The sequence below is a fragment of the Arabidopsis thaliana genome, chromosome 5, assembly GCF_000001735.4.
Source record: "Arabidopsis thaliana chromosome 5, partial sequence".
Lineage (NCBI taxonomy): Eukaryota > Viridiplantae > Streptophyta > Magnoliopsida > Brassicales > Brassicaceae > Arabidopsis > Arabidopsis thaliana.
Window position 1 is genome coordinate 13,258,583 of NC_003076.8, and position 26,085 is coordinate 13,284,667.

A 26,085-nucleotide genomic window follows, 5' to 3' on the forward strand; every position below is an offset into this window, starting at 1 on the left:
AAGAGGTGGACAAAGAGATTGCTCTGAGTAAGTCATGTGCAGCGAAGATTGTTCAACAGCTTGAAAATGTGAAGCATCACAGTTGCAGATAAGTAAGTTGTTGTCTCAGAGATAGGCAAGCAAAGAAAATGGTGTAACTTGAAGGTGCTGAGAAAGTGACTGCAGAAAAAGAGAGCACAAAGAGTTAACGGCGATTCCATTATCTGCAACATTAAACAAAGATAAAAAAAAGAAGAAATTTTCACAGAAGTGGACGAAAAAAGATTTGCCCTCACCGTTTGTCAAAGTGAGAACTGGTTTTCACGGTTTCTCTTTTCATTCAATTTCGGACCAAATTACCCTGGGAAAACTTAATAATGGCACAAACCAAACCGTGCAACAGTTCGTATCGGTTCAGTTGACGGCGTAAACCAAACCCTACAGCAGTTGGTTTTGGTTTAGTTGATGCGGTTCAGTTTTGAAAAAGACAAAAAAAAAAAAAACTGAAACGAAGAAACCCGAGAAAACGAAAAAGAGAAGAGAGTAACGGAGAGATTTGAGAGAGAATCAGAAAGCGAAACGAAATTCAGTATCCATTGCTTCAAAATTCGACATAACTTCGAATTGTTGGGTAGTTGAATTGAGCCACTGAACTCCCACATCCGGGGAAGTGAAAGTTACTGTTTTTCCCGGCGAAGCCAAGAGAAAGTTACTTTTTATTCCGGCGAAATTTGAACCTCCGGCGAGATAGCATCTTTAGCTATGGCTGGGAATAAAGCTAACGACGAAGTCCCGAGGAAGCAGCATGGTCAAAGGAAGGAGAAGCGGGTATTAAGAGTTTCCCCGCGGAGAAAACGCTCTGCAACAAAGGCAACGGAGGAACTGGGTTAGAATCTCTAATTTACCGTTTGTTGTCTTTGGGTGTATCAGAATTGTAAAGCTTGTTTGATTAAAGGGTTAGAACTTGTCGGAATTTAGCATATCTTTAGGATGAAAAATTGAGAAGTAGAATTGGAAATCTCTGTTTCCGCCAAAAATATGATTTTGAGTTATAATCTGGAAAATGTCTGTGTACGTACACTACTTCGGTTTGCTTAACAGTATATGACTTTTAGTTGCAGGTAGTCCAAGTGTTGCTCCGACTGAAGATCTTACAGTTGAAGAGTTACCACCAAGACTCTTTGCTCTACACCGGTACCCTTCCGAGACGAAGATGAACGCGTACTCTAAACCGGAGTACATTTCTGACATAGAAAATGTACTAAAGGGGAAACCAGAGATGCAGTTTCTTCTCGATTCTCCATTTGGGGAACTTTTTAAAATACCCCAAAACAAGGCATCTTTCAATGCTAAGCTTGTCCTTGGACTAATATGCCGTCAGTTAGTGACAAAGAAGGTGAATGAGATGTGGATTGTATTCGGCGGTCATCCAATTAGATTTGGATTAAGAGAATTTAGTATCCTAACTGGGCTGGAATGTGGGAAGTATCCCAAGAAGAAAGACGTTGATGATGTTATCAATGTGAAACCTGAGTGTGAGAGTGTTTGGAATACTCTGTTTGATGAGAGGTTTGGGGACACGGTTCCAACAATTGCTGATTTGGTGAGCTGGCTGCAGGAGGAGGAAAGCATGGAGGGGTGGAAGCAACTGGCACTATCTCTTATTATTTTGGTTGACGGTGTGGTAGCGGCCCACAGTAACCCCAACAGGCCTACTTCGAAGACTGTCGAGATGACTAAGAACCTGAAGTTCTTCTGCAAATACCCATGGGGAAGGGTGTCCTTTACCCGTACTTTGGGGAGGATAGCAAATTTCCAAACTCCTTACGATGCTCAACAACTAATAAGGGATTTACTTGTAGGGTCTTATGCACTCCATGGCTTCCCATTAGCTCTCCAGCTTTTAGCTTTCGAAACAATCCCATCAATTGCTAAGCTAGGACCTGATGATGTACTTAACAGGACATTTGCTGAGAGGTCTATCCATCGTCTTGCCTCTCTGCGAGCAATCCGGACATCTCGCATTTTGGAGTGTGAGGCTGCTGATGAGGTGTGTTAAATTGTGTATGTACGTACATAATAAGTAAATGTACATTATCTATGGTTAACATACTTATTTGTGTAGGTTGAGGTCAACTATATTGTGAAACCAGCTGATAATGTTTGTCCTCCATCTCTTTCATGGGATGATGAAGTTGATGATCCAAGGGTTGATTACATTGAGGCACTGTTGATAGATGGGCACCAGTGGCAGGAGGATGAATGGGTTGGAGGCTATGCTAGAGTACCAAAGCAGGTGCGCCCACCACAACTAGAAGAGACAGGTAAGTATAAGTATAAAGGTTGTTTACAAATTTTTTTGGTATTGCATCCAGAAGAAACCCAATTAATAGCAGCAACTGGTCTATTGTAGATGTTAAGAGAAAACGAAATGCACCGGGCCCGAGCCCTAAAGAACCTGATAATAAGTTTTTAGTCAATTATTCCTAAAACACCAATCATGTCGTTGTAGTAATTTAGCTGTCAATCCAAATGGGTGTGATGCAAACAGATGAGATGTGATCAGAAGTCACTAAGTCAAGCCAAGCAATAACAGTTTTGGGGTTTCTAACAGTCCTAAGCGAACATGCAGAAAACAGAAGCAATAACAGAATTACTAAAATCACTCGACCACAACAGGCTGATGCCAGAAGTAGGATGTGGTCGAGTAACAGGTCAAGTAATAGACAGGATATGAAACAGCTATACTCGACTGCACAGTCTGTTGCCAGACACTGGGTGTGGTCGAGTAAGTTGGTCGAGTGATTGTAAAAACTAAGAAACAAGCAATGAGAACGATTAAGCGATAACGATAAAACAGAGAAATAAGATAGACGAGAAATTCCTAAGGATGGGGTAATCGAGTAGAGTGGTGTCCTAGCCTATTCGAATGGTTAACAAGCGCAATCAAGCTATCCCTAGACAACAGGTTCAACAACAGACCAATTCACTCCCGTGATAGAAATCCTCAAGCAAAGCTAGCCCAGACTAATTCCCATTAACGGAATCTAACTATGCAGGCAATACGAACAGACTGATAAAGTCAATAAACGCTCTAAACGGCCAATCCCTTGGGATAGAGACGCATATCTCAGGAACTAGTGGATCAAGCATTCCATCGAACACCTTCTGGGTGCGGGAATGCTTGGGATCGAATTCCAGTTGATCAGAAAGAAATAAGCAGTAAACGCAACTAGTCCTAAAGGGATTCAATCAATTCTGAAACTTAACCATTCTACAGACTACGGATTCCACAACTACTCTATCCCATCCCTAAGAATTCTAAGTCACTACTCAGACAACATGCTCAAAGACATAAACGCAGATAAACGATAATATTGCATAAGTAAAGAGATAAAGAGTAGAGAAACAAGATGACTAATGAAATCAAACGCGGAATCTCAATAACTTGGAAAAATCGCGAACTACAGGTTGCAGAAGCAAAAGCGGCGCAGCAGAGTAAAACTGAAAATAAAACTGAAGCAAAAACGCAATGTCGACTAGATGTCTCAGGACAGAACCCTAAAACATCTATTTATACCAAACGAAATAAAATGATAGTAGACGGGCCAATAACCTAATCGCCCGGCCCATAGAGTGATAATGGGCCGAGATGGGCTTCGTGATCCGATGGAGGTCCAGGCCGCTTCCAAACACTTTGTCTTCTCCTCTTCTCTTCCTTGTGCTCAGCTTATCTGGTTGAGTGCGGATTTGAGTAGACTGTGAAGAAGTGATCGAGTGTCCGGTCGAGTGATGGTGATGGTGGTGAGTGATGATACTCGACCATGGGGTCGAGTAACGTGGTAGAGTGAATGGTCGAGTGTAGTCAGGTGGTGTGGCGAAGTGAGACTCGACCAGGGGGTCGAGTAATGTCATCGAGTGGCCTGAGCTGACGTTACTCGACCTGGTGGTCGAGTGGATGGGAAGAATGGCTCCAAAGTCACTCGTCCTGGGGGTCGAGTATGTCTTCTCGTTCTGGCTCGTTTCTTCCAATTTGCTCGCAAACAGCTCCAAATCACCTGAAAACAACTCAGAAATGCAATATGCATGCAAAGCTATCCTAATCATGCAAAGTATGCAAGAATGATGAGAAATGATATAAAACAGTGATGAATGATACGAAACTGGACTCAAAACGATGATGAATGGACACTGAAAACATGCAAATTATAGACATATCAACTCCCCCAAACTTAGTCTTTGCTTGCCCTCAAGCAAATAGGAAGACATAGTTGAAGGAGAGGAGTAAAGGCGGGGACTCAGAACCAAAGCATATGATAGAGCAAATAAAATCAATGTCCAAGTTGGTAGTTCTAAGATGCGATATGATTGAATTCTACTCAAAAAACGTTAGTCATGCCTTGTTATCAATAAATCCGTCTCTTATACTCGACCTACACATGTTTTCAAATCTACCAATCCCTTTAACATTCATTAGTTCTGGAACGTGAATCAAGCAATGCATCATCAATGAACTCATTTGGCTAAGGTGAAGGTCAAGAGACAAAGATGGTCCCCTACAGAATAGGCTTAAGTAACAGGGGATCCCTCAAGAATGATTGAGCTTTAGTAGAATGCTAAAGGTAAGTCCCAAGTTATGCATACAGAGATAAGATCCCATCTACCCAGAGTATAACAATGAAGCTCTAATGGTAATCCCAACTCCTGTCCCAACTTAACTCTACCCTTTGCACTCATGAATCTTTCAAACTCTTTTTTCCATATCATTCTTTTCTTTTCTCTTAACTCTAGGAGAAGCTTTCTCAACGCTCTTGATACATCTAGCGGGTTTGGACTTCTTTAACAACTAAGGTTCCTGTTTTTTTTTTTTCTTTAACACCAAAGGCTTTTAACCCTTCTTCTTTAGCTAACAAGAACCTCATTCTTTTCTTTAACATTCCCAAAACCTTTACTAGATTTTTTTTCCTAACTTCTTTAGCTTACTTCCCCTAGAATTCTTTCCCTTTCCTCATCAACAACGAATTCCCTCTTTTCTTTTAAACACATCCCAACCCCTGATATAAGCGCCCTCCTAGTCCTATCCAGTCCGAAGAACGCGAACTAGAACTACATGAGACACTATCTCTGTCGTTACGAACCTAACACTTTCTACCAAGCTCAATCGAAATAAGACCTCACGAACACTCACAAGTGATATAGGGCTTGAAAGAAAGTTCAGGTTTGGGTATGGGTTAACTGCTCTAATAAGAAGAGTCAGCTACTTGGATCAACAAGAGTGGTTAAAATGAGTTAGAAAATCCAAGTATTTTAGGGTATCCATGAGTTCAAATTCGATGCCAAGACATGATAATTCTAAATCAGATTCAAGTTCAAATTGATAGGGAATGATATCAGATCCTAACAGTGTGGTCGAGTAGAGCAATCTAGGCATGGTGCAGTTCTTACTTCAATTTCAATGACAACGCATCAAACAACTAACAACGAGGGCACTGAGCTTATCTGGTGAACCAAAATGCTTACAAGGCTATCTCATCATTATCCCCTATGCATATGCAACAATCCTAAACGAAACACTCTAGACTCGATCCTAAATGCAATGCAACTACATGAACACTCTATTTTTGTGAAATCATTTTCTGGAATTTTTCAATTTTTTTGGTTTTTCTATGCCTTAGATGAATGCAGACTCAAGATTATACAATGCAACACACACTTCCTGAGCCCTCCCCCAAACTTAAATCACACAGTCCACTGTGTGACCAAATTTGGAAGAGAGTACTCAGGACAAAAACACATCACAAAAACAAAATAAAAACAAGAGATGGTATATTACAATGGTGGAGTGAGGTGCATACCTCAGTGGAAGAAGGAGCGGAGTTGGTCGTCAATAGCTGTCTGTGATTGCTCCCAGGCCATCGAAGAATCTCCCTGTTGTGTCCCAGCTTCCCCCTGGGGGTACTCGACCTCTGCTCCTTCGTCGCGGCCAGCACCGCTGTGATGATACTCGACCTCTCTTCTTCTGCTGCGGCCACCACCGCGGTCGCGTAAGCTACGGGAGTGGAGAAGTCGTGACTGCATCATTCGCTATACTCGACAATATCGTCATTCGGTCTTTATAGGGTGTGGTCGAGTGATTTCCTGGTGTGAAGACGCCAGAACAATGTCGAGTTTGATTGCTTTGTGGTCGAGTGTATTGCTGTTCCTTCAAAGCCAGAATCTATTTCCATCAACTCTTCATATTTATCTCCTGAAAACACTAACAAGATGCATCAAAAACAACAAGGAAAATGAAAGATATGTGCAAAGATAGGCTTGGGACTTCCTCCCAAGTGAGCTTGTTTTAGGTCTCTAGCTTGACTCTTCATACTCATTAGGCGTTTAAAGGCTCCTCCAAAGGAACAGAGGTTCCTTCTGGAATAAACTGATCTATCATGTATTTCTTGAGCCGCTGGCCATTGACTGTGAAGTCTCCATTCTTTCCAGCTAGAGTGATAGCACCATAAGGTCGGACTGCAGTAACAGAGAAAGGACCAGACCATCTAGACTTGAGCTTGCCTGGAAAAAGCCTCAGGCGAGAGTTGAACAGCAACACTTGATCACCAACCTTAAAATCTCTTGAGACTATCTTCTTATCATGGAAAGACTTGGTTCGCTCCTTGTAGATTTTGGAACTCTCATAGGCTTCTAAGCGAATCTCGTTGAGATCGTTCAGTTGGATCAACCGCTTCTCCTCGGCGGTTTTAATGTCGAAGTTCAGGAGTTTAACTGCCCACATGGCTTTATACTCGAGTTCAACAGGCAAATGACAGGATTTTCCATAAAGGAGGTTGAAAGGAGTCGTGCCAATAGGGGTCTTGAAGGCTGTTCTGTAAGCCCATAGTGCGTCATCGAGCTTAGCAGACCAATCTTTCCTTGTACTTCCCACAATTTTCTCTAAAATTGCTTTTATCTCCCTGTTGGAGATTTCCACCTGCCCGCTCGTCTGTGGATGATAAGGAGTGGCGACCTTGTGCTTTACTCCATGCTTCTTCAAAAGGTTCTCAAAAACCTTGTTGATAAAATGTTTCCCTCCGTCACTGATCATAATTCTCGGGACTCCAAATCTAGGAAAGATAATTGTCTTGAACAGCTTTAGCACAACTCTAGCATCATTGGTGGGGCTGGCTATGGCTTCCACCCATTTTGATACATAGTCTACTGCGACCAGTATGTACTTGTTCCCGTAAGAGGAAGGAAACGGACCCATAAAATCAATTCCCCAAACGTCAAAGATCTCAACTTCTAATATCGGATTCTGAGGCATCTCATTCCTTCTGCTGATGTTCCCTCTTCTCTGACATGAATCACATTTCGAGATAAATTCCTGAGCATCCTTAAACATTGATGGCCACCAAAAACCAGCTTGCAGGATTTTCGACACTGTCTTGAACGTTGCGAAGTGGCCACCATAGGCAGACCCATGGCAATGCAATAGGATGCCTTCGATTTCGTCTTCTGAGACGCATCTCCTGTAGATCTTATCTTTGCAGAGTGTGTAGAGATAAGGTTCGTCCCAGTAGAAATGGTTAATGTCCTTGAAGAACTTCTTCTTCTCATAGCTCGACAGATTCGGAGGCTCCTCACCACTAACCAAGTAGTTGACGTGATCAGCATACCACGGAAGCTTTTCTTCAATTGTACATACTTGATCGAGTGATTTCCGAATTTGTGCACTCTCGTTAAGTTGCTGAATTGCCATTAGCTGTTCTTCTGGCATGGAGTCGTCAATAGGGACCTCGTCTTCAATCCTCATCCTAGACAGATGATCAGCTACACCGTTTTCAATTCCCTTCTTATCAACTATCTCCATATCAAACTCTTGGAGCAATAAGATCCATCTCAACAGCCTAGGTTTGGTATCTTTCTTCGCGTATATATGCCTCAGAGCAGCATGATCAGTGTAGACTGTCACTTTAGAACCCACTAGGTAGCTTCTAAATTTTTCAAATGCAAATACCACAGCTAGCAGTTCCTTCTCTGTAGTGGCATACCTTACTTGTGCATCATCCATCGTTCTGCTCGCGTAGTAGATCACATGCAGCTTTTTATCAATCCGCTGGCCCAAGACTGCTCCTACTGCGTAATCTGAAGCATTGCACATGATCTCGAATGGGAAGTCCCAGTTTGGAGCTTGGACTATTGGTGCAGTGATCAAAGCTTCCTTGATCAACTTAAAGGCTGTCAAACATTCGTCATCAAATGCAAACTCGGTTTCCTTGCACAGTAGTCTGGTGAGCGGTCTTGCCAACTTGGAGAAATCTTTGATGAATCTTCTGTAAAATCCTGCATGTCCAAGAAAACTCCTGATGTCTTTGACAGTTTTGGGTGGCTGTAACTGCATCATCACGTCAACCTTAGCCTTATCAACCTCTATTCCCTCTTCAGAAATTTTGTGGCCCAAAACGATGCCTTCTCTAACCATGAAATGGCATTTCTCCCAGTTTAGCACTAGGTTTGTCTCTTCACATCTTTTAAGTACCCTGCACAGGTTCAACAAACACGAGGAGAAGGAAGAGCCATACACAGAAAAATCATCCATGAATACCTCTACCATCTCCTCTATCAAATCCGAGAAAATAGAAGTCATACACCGCTGAAAAGTAGCTGGTGCATTACAGAGACCGAAAGGCATACGCTTGTAAGCAAAGGTCCCATAAGGACAAGTGAAAGTGGTTTTTTCTTGGTCATTTGGGTGAATAGGGATTTGAAAAAATCCGCTATAACCATCCAAAAAGCAATAGTAAGGATGGTTTGCTAATCTTTCTAGCATCTGATCAATGAAGGGCAATGGGAAATGGTCTTTTCTAGAGGCAGCATTTAACTTCCTATAGTCAATACACATCCTATGTCCAGTTGTAGTCCTAGTGGGTATCAGTTCATCTTTAGAATTTTTAACAACTGTCATACCTCCTTTTTTAGGAACGTAGTGGACTGGAGATACCCAAGTGCTATCAGAGATAGGGTAGATAACCCCAGCATCTAATAGTTTAAGTATCTCCTTTTTGACAACCTCTTTCAAGTTAGGGTTTAATCTCCTTTGAGGTTCAATGCTAGAGTAGGATTCATTTTCAAGATGGATTCTATGGGTGCATAAGGTGGGCGAAATCCCCTTAATATCATCTAACGAATATCCTATAGCTTTCCTATACTTCTTGAGCTCGGTTATCAGCAGGTTTACTTGATCAGCAGTTAGCCCATCATTCACTATGACAGGATAAGTAGAGTTTAGTCCAAGAAAAACGTACCTTAGCCCTTTTGGTAGCGGTTTCAAATCTACTTTGGGTGCCTTGAGTTCAGACCAGTCATCGGATACTAAGTTGGCTTCAGAGGGGTTGTTGTGGTCGAGTAGCTCGGTCGAGTACACAGAATGGGCTGTTGGTCAAGTGATGAGGTCGAGTATATATTCCTCCCTTGCTCTTTCACCCAAATCTTCATACTCTCCTGGATTCTCAACTGCTTTGTGTTCATCTAACAGCTTTTGGTACCCCAAAATCTCCAAATTTAAATCTCCTTCCTTGCTATCCTTTGTTAGAGCACTCTGTAGATGATCTGTTTCTCCCAGCTCTTCTAGCATTTCGTCAGCTAACATATCCATCTCTTCAATCCAGAAAATATTTCTTTCTATCGTAGGCTTCTTCATGGTGTTGGTGATATCGAAGGTCATCTTGAGATCTCTCCCGAGGTTAAGATCAATTTTTCCCTTCTTAACATCAATGATAGCTCCAACTGTAACTAAAAATGGTCTTCCCAATATCAAAGGGTCTTTGGGTTCTTCATCCATTTCTAAAACCACAAAGTCTGTCGGTACTTCGACCATGCCTATCATGACTGGTAAGTCCTCCAGCAGACCATGGGGAATCCTAACAGATCTGTCAGCTAGGATCAAGGATATATTGCAGGGCTTGTACTTGTTGAAGCCCAGTTTCTTTGCCACAGAGAGAGGCATGAGACTCACAGATGCACCTAGATCACAGAGGCACTTGTTGAAGGCTAAAGGGCCTAGAGCGCAAGGTAAGGTGAAGGAACCAGGATCTCCTAGTTTTTTTGGAATGATCTTCTGCTGAATGATCGCACTGCATTCGTGACTTAGCACCACCATTCCTTGGACTTCTTTGATCCTCTCTGTAATCATGTCTTTCACATATTTGTTAGAGTCTGGTATAAGTGCAAGACAGTCGACAAGAGGCATCGTGACTTCAAGATTTTTCAATTGTTTCTCCAGGAGAGCTTTGTACTTCTGTATCATGACCTTCTTGAATCGACCAGGAAATGGGAGTGGGGGCTTGTAAGGTGGGGGAACGAAGACGTTGTCTTTGGTTTTGGTGGCAGCTGGTTTTTCAACAAGAGGAGATGCTGCAGGAGCTAGTAGTCGAGTAGGTTGGTCGAGTATAGGCTCTTCTATTGCTTTTTCAGCGGAATTTCCATTTTGACAGAAATCCTCCCCATCTTGATCCACACTGTCCTCAGTGTTCTGGTTCGGGCTCTCTTTTGTGGGTAATTCTTTACCGCTTCTAAGTGTGATAGCATGAGCGTACTCCTCTGAATTTGACATTGATTTTCTGGAAGGTCCTGTAAATTTGGGTGCTGCGGTCGACCCAGTTTGGCCTTCTATGTATCTAATCTTAGATGTCAGTGCTTCAACCTTGATATTGATATCATTGTAACTGCAGTCAACCTTGTTGTGAATTTCTGCCATCCTTTTGGACAGATCCATTGCTCCTGTTGCTTGCCCTTGTAGAATCTGCTGTAACATGTTCTTCAGGTCTGAATCTGGAGTTGTTGAAGCTGGTTGTTGTTGCTGCTGTGTGAACCCAGGTGGTGGAAGTTGCGGCTGATAGTTGCCCTGATACTGCTGCTTAGGAACATACCCTTGACCTTGGTTGTATGGAACAAAGGGCCTGGGTTGATTCTGCTGCTGTGAAGGGTAAACTTGGTCCTGCGGGTTTGCAACGTTTGTACTTCTGTAAGACAGATTGGGATGGTTCTGCTTGAAGTTGTTGAAACCTTTGTTGTAACCTCCTTGGTTCTGCACATAACTGACCTCTTCTGACTGCATAGTCTCCCCATCCTGAACTTGGAACGTCTCATCATCACCCAGAAAATGAATGTGCTTCTGTTGCACAAGCAGTAGCTTGTCCAGTTTGTCATTCATGGCTTTCATTTCCCTGCGGTGCTTCTCATCAGAATCAGAGCTGGTGCGGACGCTTCTATCATAATCTTCATTATAGTTGCCATCCGACTGAGCTAAGTTCTCTACCAGCTCCCATCCGTCTTCAACGTCTTTGTTGAGAAAGTTCCCGTTAGAAGCGGTATCTAGAAGCATCCTGATCTTTGGGAGGACACCTCTGTAGAGAGTGCTGAGAAGCGAAGCTTTGGAGAAACCATGATGAGGACATTGCGTCTGATAACCTTTGAAGCGCTCCCATGCTTCACAGAAAGTCTCATTATTCGTCTGAGTGAAACCGGAGATATCATTCCTTAGTCTCGCAGTCCTGGAGTTTGAGAAAAACTTAGCCAAGAAGGCTTTCTTGCAGTCATTCCAGGAGGTGATAGAGCCTTGAAGAAGCGACTTTTCCCACTGATGGGCTTTGTCTCCAAGAGAGAAAGGAAACAATCTGAGCTTGAAGCCATCCTCACTGACTCCATTGATCTTTGTTAGGCTGCAGAGCCTATCAAACTCGTCCAGGTGATCGAGTGGATCCTCCATAGGGAGGCCGTGGAACTTGTTGCTCTGAACCATGGCAATGAGACCGCTCTTGATCTCAAAGTTGTTGTTCTGCACAGGTGGAGGCACGATGCCATTACGCTGATTGTGGTTGCGTGGTGCATCGCCTGCACCTATGTTGTTTGGTTGCACCTGCTCATCAACAACTGCAGCCATTGTGTCTGTTTCTGTCTGTGTTCTGAGTTGGCGTGCAATACGGTCGATGTTATCGTTGAACAGGAGATTCTGATTTCCTCGTGACCGTGTTTGCATACAACGAGTACCAACTGGTGAAGCTAGTGATTCGTAGTACCTGAATCAAAACAGACAAACAGAAATAACACAAAGTTAGTAACTTTCAGAAAAAATGAAAAAGAACTTGATCTTAAATATTCTGAAATCTCGAATATAGCAAACAAACACCCAATTGGCAACGGCGCCAAATTGATAATAAGTTTTTAGTCAATTATTCCTAAAACACCAATCATGTTGTTGTACTATTTTAGGTGTCAATCCAAATGGGTGTGATGCAAACAGATGAGATGTGATCAGAAGTCACTAAGTCAAGCCAAGCAATAACAGTTTTGGGGTTTCTAACAGTCCTAAGCGAACATGCAGAAAACAGAAGCAATAACAGAATTACTAAAATCACTCGACCACAACAGGCTGATGCCAGAAGTAGGATGTGGTCGAGTAACAGGTCAAGTAATAGACAGGATATGAAACAGCTATACTCGACTGCACAGTCTGTTGCCAGACACTGGGTGTGGTCGAGTAAGTTGGTCGAGTGATTGTAAAAACTAAGAAACAGGCAATGAGAACGATTAAGCGATAACGATAAAACAGAGAAATAAGATAGACGAGAAATTCCTAAGGATGGGGTAATCGAGTAGAGTGGTGTCCTAGCCTATTCGAATGGTTAACAAGCGCAATCAAGCTATCCCTAGACAACAGGTTCAACAACAGACCAATTCACTCCCGTGATAGAAATCCTCAAGCAAAGCTAGCCCAGACTAATTCCCATTAACGGAATCTAACTATGCAGGCAATACGAACAGACTGATAAAGTCAATAAACGCTCTAAACGGCCAATCCCTTGGGATAGAGACGCATATCTCAGGAACTAGTGGATCAAGCATTCCATCGAACACCTTCTGGGTGCGGGAATGCTTGGGATCGAATTCCAGTTGATCAGAAAGAAATAAGCAGTAAACGCAACTAGTCCTAAAGGGATTCAATCAATTCTGAAACTTAACCATTCTACAGACTACGGATTCCACAACTACTCTATCCCATCCCTAAGAATTCTAAGTCACTACTCAGACAACATGCTCAAAGACATAAACGCAGATAAACGATAATATTGCATAAGTAAAGAGATAAAGAGTAGAGAAACAAGATGACTAATGAAATCAAACGCGGAATCTCAATAACTTGGAAAAATCGCGAACTACAGGTTGTAGAAGCAAAAGCGGCGCAGCAGAGTAAAACTAAAAATAAAACTGAAGCAAAAACGCAATGTCGACTAGATGTCTCAGGACAGAACCCTAAAACATCTATTTATACCAAACGAAATAAAATGATAGTAGACGGGCCAATAACCTAATCGCCCGGCCCATAGAGTGATAATGGGCCGAGATGGGCTTCGTGATCCGATGGAGGTCCAGGCCGCTTCCAAACACTTTGTCTTCTCCTCTTCTCTTCCTTGTGCTCAGCTTGTCTGGTTGAGTGCGGATTTGAGTAGACTGTGAAGAAGTGATCGAGTGTCCGGTCGAGTGATGGTGATGGTGGTGAGTGATGATACTCGACCATGGGGTCGAGTAACGTGGTAGAGTGAATGGTCGAGTGTAGTCAGGTGGTGTGGCGAAGTGAGACTCGACCAGGGGGTCGAGTAATGTCATCGAGTGGCCTGAGCTGAGGTTACTCGACCTGGTGGTCGAGTGGATGGGAAGAATGGCTCCAAAGTCACTCGTCCTGGGGGTCGAGTATGTCTTCTGGTTCTGGCTCGTTTCTTCCAATTTGCTCGCAAACAGCTCCAAATCACCTGAAAACAACTCAGAAATGCAATATGCATGCAAAGCTATCCTAATCATGCAAAGTATGCAAGAATGATGAGAAATGATATAAAACAGTGATGAATGATACGAAACTGGACTCAAAACGATGATGAATGGACACTGAAAACATGCAAATTATAGACATATCAGAACCTGCTATGGAAAAACAGAAATCTGAAATGGATTGTGATAAAGAAGAGAATGCTGAGGATTGTTTTGGAGAGCTTGTGCCTGAGAGGTTTATTGTTGAAATGAGGAGGTCTTTCAAGGAGCTGGAAGACCAAATGTATCAAATGCATGAAGATATGAAAGACTTTGTCCGTGACCAGATACGTGCTGCCCTTGATCCAAAAGGCAAAAGGCCAGAACAAACCATACCTTCCCATGATTCGCGGGAACCACCTACTTCTATGGATAAGGCACCGGTTACTGGGAAGAAGCCATCGAGAAGGATGTCTACAAAAGGAAGCACTGAAACGAGAAAGTCTTCAAGGCTGACTCGTGTTTCTCATGATGTGGACACTCCTGCACTTTCTGTTGGCTGTAATTCCAAAGAGGAAGATTTGGATGTCCCTGGAGTACATACCACTGCTGTCGAAGGAAGAAGAAAACCGTCAAAGCCGAAGAAAAATGTTTCTTTTGCTGTTGACACTACTGAGCTACCTGATTCCAATAAGGAAGATATGCAAGGATTCATTGATGAACAGGTAAGTCATGTACGTACATTGCTAAATATTTTATAATCCATATGTATAACTATACTGCCTGCTTCGATACAGTATGGCGCTAATAATGAAAGTGATTTTACTGCAAATGATAGATTAGATTCTTCGGCCGCTGAAGAAGAGATATTAGACACTGGATTTTTAATAGTTCCTTATGCTGGATCCACACAATCCCATCTGGTATGTCGTCTACTAATACTCTTCACAATCTGTTTAAATGGTGTACGTACATATTCGCTTAAAAAGTTAGTTAAACTATGTTTCAGGATAGAGGAAATGTTGTTGTTTGTAAGACTGTCTTCTTAGGTTCAATGTCTGGGACTGTCTATGTTACACAGGAAGAGAGACCTGTGGAAGAAGCTACTGTTGACACCGAGATGGAAGAAGTTCCATCTAATGAGTCTGCAAGAGTTTCAGAGGTAGATCTTCTGGTAATCGTTATATACAGATTTCCATGACTATATGCATATATATTACATTAATTTCTCCACTTATCTAACGCTTAACTCTATGGTAGCCTATCTTTCAGGATAATGGACCAAAGGATGTTGCTGAACCTGGCTTAGTTGGTACCCATACAGGGGCCGATGAAATAGCTGATGCAGACATAGAGATGGTAGACAATCCATCAGGTTTACCTTCAACATCTGCACAGGTATGTGTTAGTCACTTGTTCTTTTTCCATATGTGTACGCCCATAAGACTTTGAAAATTATTTTTGTTTCAGGAAGAAGCAAGAGATGCCAGTGCATCGACTGAAGCTAATGGCAACGAGTCAGAAGAAACTTATGAGCCTTCTGATGGAGATATAGCTCACATACCTGGCACAAGTGTACGTACATTTTTGTCACTATGTTCTGTGTACATATATATTGTTTCATACATTACTAAAAAGTTTCTTTCCGATGATAAATTCTACAGGTTGAGGCGGCAGGAGAATCCAAATTAGTGACAGGGATGGAAGTTGAAATACCTGAGAAGACTCACAGTGATCCCCCGTCACCATTTCAAGTAGTTAACAATGTAAGCTAACTCTAGCAACAAATAAAATGTACTATTTACTGTTCAAATGTATAAAATTTATATTATGCAGGTCATACGGGAGTTGGATACCAAAGCCGTTGGTGATTTGGCTGCAGCTACTGATGTGGAGGTAACAATTTGTGTGTTTCAATTCCTATTCTCGGAATAGCATATGTGTACATTATATAGACTTGTGTACGTTAACTTGCACAGGTAGTCATGGAAGAGCCGGGTATTGTCAAGGGGTCTGTAGGAACTGAGGATCCTAACCCAGGGTCAGACACATCTACTTACCAAGCGGGTGGGCGACTTCAAGAAGTGTTTTAATAAGAACGGGTTCAAATGGGGTAAATTACTGTCCGACATTGCTAATGGAGTACACATAAACCGTGAACCCAATATGAAGTGGCTGAAGGATGTCGATGTTGTGTATGCTCCGATGAACTGGAAGAGTGAACATTGGGTTGCTTTGGGAATCAACCTTAATGAACGGCTAATAACTGTGTATGACGCTTTAATATCGCACACGCGGGAGTCGGCTGTGAAGGCGAGAATGACTACAGGAGATTGCGGGCCATACACGATGAAGTTCTTGGAGTTGCTTGCGTTTGGACACCCTTTTTCGAAATTGACAACCATTCGAGAAGCAGATATGGTCTTCTACCGTCAGAAATACTCGGTTGACATCTACGAGCACGGCAAGCGGGAGGCCGGTACTATGCACTTGCTTTAATCGTCCAAGAACAATATTCTCGTTCTTTGCAACTAATTATTATGAACAAACCTATCTTAGATATATGATTGCAACTACATTTAATTTGGAGATTGTCAGAAGTTAATTTAGTATATTCTATCATATTGTCGTACACATCGTTCACTTTTAATTATATAATGTAAATGTGTACGTACATATCTATATGTCTCGTACACTGCATATTAACTTTATAACATAACTCAAGTGATAAATTGATTTGACAGCGAACGCTTACCAACACAAGTATGACATTCATTTCAACCGTAATTGCCCCAACCAAATTCACAGTAGTGGTTATTAAAGTGAAGAAATTACTGACGATCTCTGACTATCTCATTTCAAACATGGTTAACCCGACTCTTCCCGACGATTTATCCTCGAAGATAGCTAAGAACCTGGCTGACCAATGCTGGTCCGACCTTGGTCCACTGGTACGATCAGGCACTCGTGGAAGAGACATTGTCTACCGTCCGGATGTCTTCAAAGATGCCAATATTCTCACCTTGTGTAACTCGCCCGATGACTTCCAAGCTGGAGGGGGCCACAATCCCTCCGGATCCGCTGATGAAGGCCGACATCGACCATTTTTCTTACGGTGTTTTGCAGCTAATAATCCCACGACCGTGTATTACGAAGGTATTCGTGTTATAACGCATGAACGAAACATCAATGGAGCCATCAGGCTCTTACAGCGTCATGCTCCAGTATGAGCAAATGCAACACTTGCATGCGCCATTGTATTCATATGTGCTGGGTATGATTATATGGGCGGCTTGTTTCTACAGCTCTTCACCTGCAACCATTATCCATTGGACTCGGTTGCCACTCGAGTTTTGGGTGATGAGTTCATCGAGGAAATAAAGAAGTTTGACCCTCCATACAGCAATACATATGGTCCTACGTTCTCTTATCCTACCAGCCATGGAATTAGTATGCCTCCTTGCGCCTTATATTGTTACATGGTATTAGGAGCTTTCCAAAACGTTTGCAACCGCTGTTACCTTTGGTCGTGTGTTAGACGTGTTAGTCAAATGCTATAGTTATTCCATTATACTTTATTGTTTGTTTATGTTATCCGCTATGTCATGTTTCAAATTATGATAAGGCTTCTACTATGTTGTTTATGTTTATGTTGAAATTATATTATTGCTTAAGAAATTTGCAAGGTGTGTTATGTTTCTCAAGTTGAATATTTTTCAGCCAAATTCGCATATGATATTTAGTTCCCGCAGTAAATGTAAATTTGGATATTAAAATCTAAGCGTCCACAACTACGTACACGTGCATCTACCAAATAATACTTAAAGGTTTTTGGTTTGTCTCGTAAAACTAGATATGGACGTACGCTAGCATGAGATATCAACTCTAACGTACACTAAAAAATAACACATGCAAACATATGAGGTCTTTAGTTTGTCTCATAAATGGTGATATTTATGAATGGACGTACACTGATAGTACACTACAGCGTACACTGTTTGTTGGGTAAATGTAGAAATATAAATGTGGACGTACACTAAAACGTACACTGTTTGTTGGGCAAATGTAGAAATGTAAATGTGGACGTACACTAAAACGTACACTAAGACGTACACGTCTAGTTTTAAGCTGTTATTAAAAAGAGGTTGCTCATAACAACAATAACAAATTATATATGGAATACTATTACGTTGATTTGACAATATGAATACACATCATCTCTTAATACCTTTGCAATAAATACAACCATAACTTACCCAACCATATCTTCAATGATGCTTATTTAAGTGTTGGAATTTCATTTTGTTGAAATATCTTACTCCTAAATATGCCAAACCCAAATATTCCTGATGATTTGCTTGCGAGGATAGCCAAGAAAATGGCTGACAAATGTTGGTGGTACCTCGGACCTATGTTGAAATCCGGTCCTCGTGGAAGAGACATTGTCTACCGTCCGGATGTCCTCAAAGATGCAAACATTTTCAGCATGTGCGACGATCCCGACGACTTCTACGCGGCAGGCCACGATCCAAATGACATCAACTCCGAAGATCACTATAGACCCTTCTTCAAACGGTGCTTACAAGCTGGTAACCGCACGACTATTTACCATGAAGGACTGCGTCTCGTTACACATGAGTCTGACATTCAGGGAGCTATCCTACACTTAGAGCGAATTGCCCCAAGGAACGCCGCTGCAACCTTTACATGCGCAATTCTTTACATATGTGCTGGTAATGCTCACATGGGTGGTGTCTACCTTCGGCTCTTTGGAAGCAACCACTATGCTTTGGAATCGGAGGAGGCACGTGACATTTGTGAGGAGGTGCTAGAAGATATAAAGAAATATGGTAATACTTTAAAATACACATACGCTAACGGTTTTTCGTACCCGGAATGTGGTGACGTAAGCACTCCTAAATGCGCGGAGATGTGTTACATGAGATCAAGACTCTTCAATAATCTTTGCAACCAATGTTACATCTGGTTGTGTGCTAAACGGATTAGCCAGATCCTGTAGAGCTCACATTCGCCACGATCCTGTCATATTTATAAGTTTTCCATGCAACAATATGTGAGCTTTTTACGTTGATTATCAGTAATGGAAGTTTGTTTTTAATAATTACCACTTTGTAATTGATTCAAACATACTAGCTCAAACTACTCTAATATGAGACATCATTAACACAAAATAATAATAAAATAATAAAATATCTACGTACACGATATATGATAATGTACACGTGGCATAGTTTAATTCCAACTATAAAGATTACATAGTGAGGGACGATATAGTTTGTAAATGAAGACGAAAGGAAATTTGATTTGACGTCGTATAACCCATATCTAGAAGATTTCGCTCCATATTAATTACTTGCTGTCAAATACACTCTAGAAGTGACCTCTATCACACTCTCATTAATATCTCTATTAGACGTAAACGGTTCCCGAGCAACGTACTCAATTGATTTGGCAGATAAAATAAGTAAGTTAATGTTTATTTGAAAAGATTGTTAGTAAATGCGTTGACCCCTAATATAGCACTATACATGAAGCCATATTGTTCCACTTATATGCAATACAAACAGACGTCATCTCAACCTTCTGTCAAAAAACGTAATGAGTATTTTATAGACGTACACGGCGCGATTATGAGAGGTACACAATAGTTTGTTTAATTTAAAAGTTACTAATATGATGCACTAAATATACATCCACGTCACCCACCCACTTACATTGATGCTTATTCTCCTCTTTAAAACTCATGTCAAACACACTTAGTTGAATACACAAATCCGTCTAAACCTCCTCGTTTGAAAAACAATGCCTTTCCTACCTCCGCTAACCCCTCCAACCGAGTTGTACGTAGGAATCCAATTGCCAAACCCCATAAGCATACTTGTCAACTACCTCCCCGTCAGACAGACTCCCATAGAGACGCTAAGGAACTTAGTCTACAGTTGTGACATCAACACCCTTGCAATCGATGAATTCATGACGTGGCCGTCGTTACTCCAACCGGAGTCTACCTTCCGGCCATACTTTGAGCTGCTTGTAGAACGTGGATCCTTGAAGGTGTTCGCCAAGCGAGCAACTTCGTGACAGTAGCTCAGGGCTTTTCAGTCATGACAACGGTCGCTTTTTAGTCTTCGTGTAAGTACACTATATAGTACATTAAACTTGGTTTATCGTACATTGAGAAATTGCGTACACAACATAAGTATAAATCTAATAGTTTTTGATGTTGAAGGCACCCAAACTAATATACGTACACGATAGCGTACAGCAGAAACTATACGTACATTGCGAGAGGATTTGAACAATAAAACAAGGCACGTACATAAAACAACAAATTAGATTAACATTTAAACGGAAACAGGAAACAACAACGACTGAAATGTAGTTTAGTTCTTATGGAAACAACAACAACAACTGGGAAAGAAAACTTAATTGAAATGTAGTCTTATATTATATTAGAACGCAGAATAATGGTTCATTCCCTCTAGCTAAAAAACCACCATCGCGATATCCGCAACTTCGGGTCTGTCCGGATTGGCAACCACCTTTGAAATAGCACCATGGCTCTCAAGCTTCGGGTTAGACAGTTCGGTTAAACGCGAAAAGCTGAGTGCAACAACAAAATTTCCCTTACCCAAACTCTGAAAGTAACCATCCAAGTACTCCGCCTGTTGATTGCGGGCTTCGCACTCCAAGACTTCATTGCTACGTTAGAAATAAGGACAGTTAGCGTTTAGAGTGATATTGTAAATAAAACAATGAAAAGAACACTTACTATCTATCTTTTATCTTGAAACTCAGTTTGAGACCCTAATAGTCTGTAGTCAATCCGCCAACATCAACCAACGCTCCAACGACATCTAGATGATGGAGAAACAAAGATAATAAAAAAAAATTTCAAAAATGTAATAAATGAAGCATCGGAGTTATTCCTCCTCACCGACTAAAACGTTCTTGTAAGCAGATTTCTCCAAAATGTAGTCGAAGGGAGTGAAATCGAAATCTGGAACTGGTGGTGATCTCGGTGGGGCCTGAACGACGACGGTCCGATCCATAAACAGTATGCCGTATTCATGCTTTGTTGCTCTGACTGAGTCAGTTGACTTACGGACCAAGAAAGAGGTGATTGTCTTCCACTCATTTTCAACGAATCGGTCTTCGTAAAACGGAGCAAGGCGACGATCAACGGTGGCCTCAATACGGTTATTCTTTACATACAGAACATGATAGTAGACAGTTTAATATACAAGTTAAGCGAATGAATGAGAAAAACACATAATGATTCGACGGAAATTACCGCGTAATCTGCCAGGATAAGGCCGAGTTCGAAGACGTTTGGCGATATAACCATCTTGAAGACTCTCACGACAAAGACATAAATTCGCCACCCAGTGATCAGAGGAGACAATTCTGAGACCATATGAAACCCCTCCATCTCACGGATAGCAAGAACAAGCGAATCGAAAGACAAAAAAAATTTTTGTGAATGATATAACTGCCGGCAGAAGAAATGGATTTAGAATGAGGATTGTGGATAAAATTAAGGAAGGGAGGAGACTTAAATAGAAGAAATCTGGAACAGCTACAGTTATTAATGCGGTTCCAACTACACTTGATTCAAATTTTTGGTAATAGCTTGGTAACCGTCATATAGGGTAATTATAACGTTAATTTGACAATAAACAGCAACAGTTACGTCCTTTCCATTAAATACCAACATAACCACAATATACCCAACCATATCTCCAACTCCGTTCATTTAAGAGGGGGAATAAGTTAGATTTTCAAAAAACTTATTTCAAATTACTCAAAATATTGAGCAACCACCTCTATGTACCCTTATTACATGAACTTTAACACGTACACAGACAAAAACGTACATAGTTATACGAACGTAGAGTTTAAACGTACGTACACAACGTACATAGTTAGGTGGATTATATATAAACTTACGTACACCGAGAAAACACAGAAGCGTACACTATATTGGCCGGCTCAGAAACTTGTCACCAGAACTAGATTGGATTTTTGCACGTCTTCTTGTTATGACCTGCTTGTCGACAGCGTGAAACACTGATTTGGTAAAAGTCTTTTCTGTCTCTTTTTCTGAAGTGACGTACATAGGAAGTTAAAAATCTCCGCATGGTAATACTCAAAATACAAGTAGATGAATGAACGATGTTAGTACATACCCGGTTTTCACCTCTAGATTGGATCCTTTTGGACAGTGGTCTTCCTGGTGGCCGTCTACTGTATGGAGGAATGAGTATCAAATCCACTATATGTTGTGGGATGACAACATCTTTCGGATCCGCGATAGGTAGAATTGGTTCTTGGAAAGAATCAGAAAACGTTTGAAGGCCATACCACCATCCGACACAAGACTTCGGATCAATTCTATGCTCGATTGCAGCTGCTAGAGCGTGTTCACATGGGATTCTTAGCTTGGTGTACCTAAGACACGTACACGTACACTGGTCCAGAACGACATGAAAATGCTCACCGGATTTACTTGTCACTTGATAGCTCCACGGTCCAGACATCTTCACAGCGTATTTACCTGACGCAGGCAACTCTTGTAGAAATCTCTCATCAACCTCAGGTGTCACAGAAGATTTGCACCTAGCAACTTTCTTCCTCCTCGATGCGAACCATCGCATTAGGACATCCCGAATGAACTCGATCATGTAAACAATCGGATAAGTTTTTGCTTTTGTTAACACATGATTCATGGACTCAGAGTTGTTGCTAGACATGATATTGTAGCGTTCTCCTCTACAGTGAGCTCTTGTCCAATGCTCAAATCCTATGTCCTCTAGGTATTTTGCGCATTTAGCACTCTTTTCCCTTAACAGTCCAAAATATTTCTCGAAATCCCTGACCCTATAAGCTTTGGCAGCGCTGAAAAATAAAGCAGACACACCAAACTTACCATAATAGGTGGAGAGGTTTCGCTCAAGGTGAACAGCACATGCTCCATGATGCGCTCTCGGGTAAACAACACTTAGGCCTTTGTATATAGATGAATGTCTGTCCGAGACAATCATTAAATCGTCACTGTCTGGAACAATCTCTGATAACTTTTCAAAAAACCATGCCCAAGAAGCATCGGTCTCACCATCAACAACACCAAAAGCTATTGGGAATATTTGGAAGTTCCCATCTTGGGCACATGCAATAAGGAGACATCCTTTGTAAGGTCTGACTAGTTGCGTTCCATCTACCACAACTACCTTCCTCATATATATCAAACCTTTGATAGAAGCGCCAAGAGAGACAAAGACATACTTGAAGCGCTGTTTACCATCATCTTCTGGTGTATAGTGTAGATGTGTTATTGTACCCGGATTAGCTAATTGGAGAAGATACAGATAGGTCGGCAAAAACCTGTAATTTGCTATCTCATCCCCCCTTACATTTTCCACTGCAACCTCTTTTGCTCTCCAAGCGGTAGAATATGAAATCCGCACATTCAGATCATTTAGGAGCAGCTGTGGTAAATCGACAGCTCGCGGCCCACCCTGAGTAGAACTGTATCTGCTCCTCACAACTTCTCCGAGGAGCTTATAATTAGCATGTTTATTGTAGTTCTTCCGAGAGTCGATGTTACACGTATGTGTCGTAGCATACGAAGTGATTTTGAAACTTTCTGAATCCTTCACGACGCAGGCAGTCAAATGCCATGGACAAGTCTCATCAACGCACACCATCTTCAATGTTTTAGGACATGACTTAGGTTGCTTGAAGCAAAAGCATTGCTTTATCGGTTGAAGAGACATTGTTTGTTGCAGGACTTTTCTATTCTTAAAAACACTTCCAACAAACAAAGTTTCGCATGTGGTGCTGATTTCAGCCTGTGTCTCATCAGCTCGAAAATTGAGTAAGTCATCGAACACAGGAGCAGCATCGTTACCGAGATTCGCCAACTCGCCACCATGTAACTTAGGAAATTCATTATACACTTGGTAAGCCTCAGCTGCGGTAACTACCCCATTATCATTCAGTGTCCCAGTTGAGGAAGCTCCAATACCGTCGATCACTTCATCCGCGGTGACTTCGTCTATACAAATAAGATTGGAATCCCTTTGCCCTTCGCAGCGTGTACCATAAACCCAATGGAGAAATTGTTTCTTCGCCAGGTACACTAAGACCAGTGTACGTACATGTTTCCAAGAGACGACTGAATTCCCCTGTATCTCCGCCAGGTACACTAACACCCGTGTACATACACGTTTCCAATAAACGACTGAATTCCCCTGGATGTTGAGAAGTCTGTTGAGTGAGACTGACGTCTTCCTCAAGATTTCCTTGTACATATTGTTCTACTATTACATCATTCCACTTGTTGTAATCGTATTCTTCGCTAATACCTTCACTACCGTCTGTGGTAGGATACAAGGTACTTCCCCCAATAGATCCATCCACACAAAGATAATCATCACACCCATCATCATCTTCGTTGCCCTCCTCCACTTCATCCTCTTTTGTTGTATCGTCTTCAACATCGCCTTGCTCCTCTACATCCTCATTATTTTCATCAACATTTGTAGCACTATAAAACACACGACCACTTTCAGAAACTTCACCATGAGACCTAGAGACAGTATTCCCGAACGCCTTCACTGTATTATTGAAAGAGACGAACAAGTTGAGAGAAAAATACCCACCATGAACCAAAAAAAACGTTTCGAGACCCATCTGACTGTCAATGTATACAGGAGGGCGTTTAGTATCTATCAGCACTGACATTTCTCCCGGTATCCAGTAGCTAATTATGAGATTGATCTCGGTGGACTTCAAACTGAAAGCCTCTCGGAGTGTACGGACAAAGTCCGTGTACGTCATGGTTTCCTGAACTCGTACACAACGACCAAAGATGCCTTCCTCAGGTTCAAATTTCCATTCTCCTTCTTTGCATTTCCACTCACCGACCATAGTAAATACGGGAATATCCATAACCCACCTGCATCATAAATTCAGGAGACACACATTAAATGCAACTGAAAAATACTATACATATAAAAAAACAAATGGAATGTCGATACTACACATTTATAAACCTAAATACCAATTATCATTTGACTATTTTAAACAAACAAATATAGATTTTGCAAATTTTCTGATAAAAAAATGGAGTTCGAACACAATCAAGATCCTAATATGACATAACAAAAAACTTCTTAAAAGAACTTCATTACTTACACGAACAATGCTTGTTTTGGCTCCAAACTTGGTACAAAAACAAGATCAACACTTCTTCAGCAGCAATGTACGTTCTCAATAATTCTTTGTTCCTGGGTTCATCTTCTTTATCTCAACAATTTTTTTATTAATTATTATCAATAATTTTTTTAATATTATTTGATGTAATGATGATTTTGCATTAATTGTGACAATAGTCACGTCTAAACTTTTTGGGGGCATTAAATGTTGATGTCACTTCGGAATAATGGAAATAATCTCACTTGTAACGGAACCGAATCGCGTCAACGTGAAACAAAAAATCTTCAACTGAACCGGAACAGTGTACGTAACTAAACCTGCTAAACTAAACCGTACATTTCAACAGTTACTAAGAGAGAAGCGCAAGGGCAGAAGCGTCATTTTGCAGGCGAAAAGATAAATGGTGAAAACCACATTTGATTTTGACAATCCATGGAAATAAAACATGGTCAACAGGTGTGGCCTGCAATTTACCCTAAAATAAAACAACAACGGGAAAATGCTGAAAAGTCAAATAAGAACCAATAATATGTGACGTAATTTCCTTTATCTGTCATTATTTTCTTACTACTGTAGGATGAACATGTATGCTATTAATAACCTATACCATGCAATCTATGAACTCGGAAACAAGCATTCAAAAAAACTCGTAACAGCACTTTCAAAAATATTAGAGTTATATTGGACTCAACTATCCACCTTATTTTAAGCGTTGGCATCTAAGTTAACCGAAAAGAATAGTGGGGGAGTAGAGATTGACCTTCTCTCAAGATGTTATTAATGTAGATGGGTTTGTAGGGATAAGTGAAATAGCTCATGTTACTCGTCACCAGACTTCATCACATTTGAAGCAGAGTCGTCACCTAACTACTCCCCCACTATTCATCACACTTCAACAGAGTTAACCACACTTCAGTAGAGTTCACCACCGAGGATGGGATCCCCGGTAGATCATATTATTTTGCTAGAAAACAATGACATTATAAGATCCATTTTTTTTGTTCTAAAATTTATTCAGTTATCTGATTATTAAGTGATTTTGCATCAACACTTATTCGAATTTGTTTCCATAATATGTAGTGA

The 26,085-nt window shown here is 41.3% G+C and overlaps 9 pseudogenes across 9 annotated transcripts; 6 read left to right on the top strand and 3 right to left on the bottom strand.

Moving 5' to 3' along the window:
- Positions 1-741: 741 nt before the first annotated feature.
- On the top strand, positions 742-2,784 carry AT5G34970 (annotated as a pseudogene; the record flags this gene model as incomplete). The annotated part of the gene is made up of 4 exons: positions 742-865; positions 1,101-2,029; positions 2,111-2,303; positions 2,594-2,784.
- Positions 2,785-3,621: 837 nt separating this feature from the next.
- AT5G34980 lies at positions 3,622-4,105 on the top strand (annotated as a pseudogene; the record flags this gene model as incomplete). Its single annotated transcript has 2 exons — positions 3,622-3,740; positions 3,877-4,105.
- A 2,253-nt stretch (positions 4,106-6,358) lies between these two features.
- On the bottom strand, positions 6,359-11,995 carry AT5G34985 (annotated as a pseudogene; the record flags this gene model as incomplete). The annotated part of the gene is made up of 1 exon: positions 6,359-11,995.
- Positions 11,996-13,350: 1,355 nt separating this feature from the next.
- Positions 13,351-16,260, top strand: AT5G34990 (annotated as a pseudogene; the record flags this gene model as incomplete). Its single annotated transcript has 1 exon — positions 13,351-16,260.
- A 365-nt stretch (positions 16,261-16,625) lies between these two features.
- On the top strand, positions 16,626-17,299 carry AT5G35000 (annotated as a pseudogene; the record flags this gene model as incomplete). Its single annotated transcript has 1 exon — positions 16,626-17,299.
- Positions 17,300-18,088: 789 nt separating this feature from the next.
- AT5G35010 lies at positions 18,089-18,781 on the top strand (annotated as a pseudogene; the record flags this gene model as incomplete). Its single annotated transcript has 1 exon — positions 18,089-18,781.
- Positions 18,782-19,584: 803 nt separating this feature from the next.
- Positions 19,585-19,863, top strand: AT5G35020 (annotated as a pseudogene; the record flags this gene model as incomplete). Its single annotated transcript has 1 exon — positions 19,585-19,863.
- Positions 19,864-20,272: 409 nt separating this feature from the next.
- Positions 20,273-21,214, bottom strand: AT5G35021 (annotated as a pseudogene; the record flags this gene model as incomplete). Its single annotated transcript has 1 exon — positions 20,273-21,214.
- Positions 21,215-21,804: 590 nt separating this feature from the next.
- AT5G35023 lies at positions 21,805-24,714 on the bottom strand (annotated as a pseudogene; the record flags this gene model as incomplete). Its single annotated transcript has 1 exon — positions 21,805-24,714.
- Between the last annotated feature and the right edge of the window lie 1,371 nt (positions 24,715-26,085).